The 2,550-nt window shown below is 37.0% G+C and overlaps 2 pseudogenes across 1 annotated transcript in view; both read right to left on the reverse strand.

The window, feature by feature from the left end:
• Positions 1-918, reverse strand: part of LOC106001593 — a 3,459-nt pseudogene extending 2,541 nt beyond the window's left edge.
• A 1,035-nt stretch (positions 919-1,953) lies between these two features.
• The window catches only part of LOC106001594, a 12,730-nt pseudogene continuing 12,133 nt past the window's right edge, over positions 1,954-2,550 (reverse strand). The window contains exon 3 of the transcript XR_001175841.1: positions 1,954-2,550. The product of XR_001175841.1 is annotated as a WD40 repeat-containing protein SMU1 pseudogene (transcript).

Consider the following 2,550-nt stretch of genomic DNA (forward strand, 5'->3'; position numbering starts at 1 on the left):
CTAGGAATAGCTATCAGCCAATTTTTGTCATAGTGTCCTTCTGAAATACTTCAAGCCATTTAAACAACTAACATAGATTTATAAAGCAGGAGAAACAGCTTATCAGACTAAAGTACTATTAGTGACTATACTCCAGAGGCTGTTGAGATTTCATAATCTAAAACTTTTTAAACTATATTGTCATTACTAATTTTTTTTTAAATACAGTCACTGCTTCTCAGACTGGGGAACTCTAGGTATCTTCCTGTAGTGTTCATTTTTCCCCCTAAACATTTGGAAAGGTTTCATTTTTTTTTATAATCCTAAGTTCTGTTTTTTGGATCCACAAGCAAAATCGGTGTGCTTTTAAAGAGACTTTTATGCCCTGACTTCTAAGGAGATTTCAGTAGTAACATCTGTGTATGTATGAAACATCCACAGTGATTTCTGAGGGTGTGGCCAGGTCCTTCGTGTGAACACCAATTCAGACCCATGGCTCATTCTTGTGATTCCAGCTTCAGAAATAATGTAATTCTTTTGCTTCCTGTCTACACTGATGAGGAAGTATGTCAAGGAGAAGATGTTTGGACTTTTATTTTACATTCTTTAGTAATTACAAGGATGTTACAATCAAGTTTACTGCTTACAAGTAAAAATATAGAACATTAAAAAGTGGAATTCATGAAGCAAAGATTAGAATGCATTCCTCTGAAAGTGCTGGGCACAGTAATTGGGAGACATTTTATTCTTTGAGTATACATTAAATCACAGTATCCTTGTTCTTTGTCACCCTTTTAGTTGATCTGGCAAGTATATATTCATTACATTGTTTGCTCTGGCCTCCAAACCCAGTAAGAAATTCTTTCTTGACACCAAAGAGATCGTTTCAATAATGTCATATGGGGATAAATACAAACTGCCCAGTTTCAATAACGTCATATGGGGATAAATATAAACTGCCCAGCAACAAGAATGTCAAGTAGAAAGTCAATGGTCATTCTTTAACACCTATAAAGAACAAAATGAAGTTACCAATGAAATGCTATGAGGCAAATTTACAAACTTTATTTGAACAATGGTTCTATTACATAAGGCCATACAAGGGAAACATGGAACATCAAGTTGTCAACTAACATTTAGTAAATACAGTTAAACATGACTTCATATCAACAACGATCCTAGGTAACTGAAAGGCTATTCCCATTAATCCCACAATTTGAGACCATTCCAAGTGCAAGTGATGACCTTTCACAAGGTGAACTCCAGTCTCCAAATCTTTAACTGCCACCTCCAGAGCTAAGTCCACTGCCAGCCAGGGCCTGGTCAGAAAGTCCCAGTTTTTTATCCACTGCCGGACACCATCTTCACACAGAAGTCTAAGATGATGCTTTAAACACAGGCAATATGTAGAATCTCAACAGGGAACCTTATTTCCTTGGTTCGAATATTCCAAGCATGAGAAATTATTAGTTTGACTTATAACCATGAGCGAAAAGCAACAGAAGTCTAGACCTTCTCCAAGTACTGGGTCATCAGTACCTACAAATCTTCCAAGAGAAACCAAAGCATATAGCTTGAAGGTTCGTGTCTCAAATTTTCATCTTTTTCTTTGGGGGGGGTGAACATTTATTTACAAAGCATCCAGAAATGTGTAGTGTATTAACATCTTTAAAAATAAGCCACTGAATACAGGGTTATTTACAAGTTTTTTGATGGAAAGTAAACTGCAATCAGGATTTCAGATAATCAAAGAACATCTTTTTTCTAGAAATGTCAGTAATATGTCTACCATACTTATAAGCAGAAAAACTAAAATCTTAAAAATACATTTTTAAAAGAGAAACTTTTTAAGACTGTAATTATCCTTGGGGAAATGGGATAATTTTTTTCCTTAGAAAGCTGATTTGAAAAAACAAACACATGAGTATGTCTTCATTTAAGTACATGCTTCAAACTAGATTTTCAAAATGTGAATTAGGGTTTCCAGAGCTTTAGAAGTCCATCTTCACTGTAGGTAACAATCAAATTCTGATGAGGATGATGTGCAATACCAATCACATCCTTCTCGTGAACTGTCAAAGTTCTCTCCAGTTTGCCAGTGACTGTGTTAAAGCAGTAGAGCACAAAGTCTTCCCCCACACAATAGATCCATTCTCCACGAGGAGAGAGAGCACAGCAAACAAAGTCACCACCTTCTCTCTTACCAGAGCTGAAGCTTCTGACAATCTGGCCTTGCATGTTCATGATGACCACAGTGTTTGATCGGTTGCACACCACAAAGTGTTCTGGGTTTTGAGGAAGCAGGATCACACTGTTGACAGTAATGTCTGTCCCCGCAGTGCTGCCCAAGGACTTCAAGGTATTTGAGCATTCTGTTGTCTTCATATTCCAGATCTTTACAGTGCCATCAGAGGAAGCACTGATAATATAATGTCCATCTTGTGTAAATGTTGCTTCATTAACGAAGGAGGAATGACCGCGAAATTCCTTTAGGGTTTTCCCAGATTTTAAGCCATGAATTCTGATTGTCTGGTCCAAAGAGGCACTAAGGATCTGACTGCTGTCTTTGGA

Source organism: Dipodomys ordii, unplaced genomic scaffold (assembly GCF_000151885.1).
Source record: "Dipodomys ordii isolate 6190 unplaced genomic scaffold, Dord_2.0 Scaffold329, whole genome shotgun sequence".
Lineage (NCBI taxonomy): Eukaryota > Metazoa > Chordata > Mammalia > Rodentia > Heteromyidae > Dipodomys > Dipodomys ordii.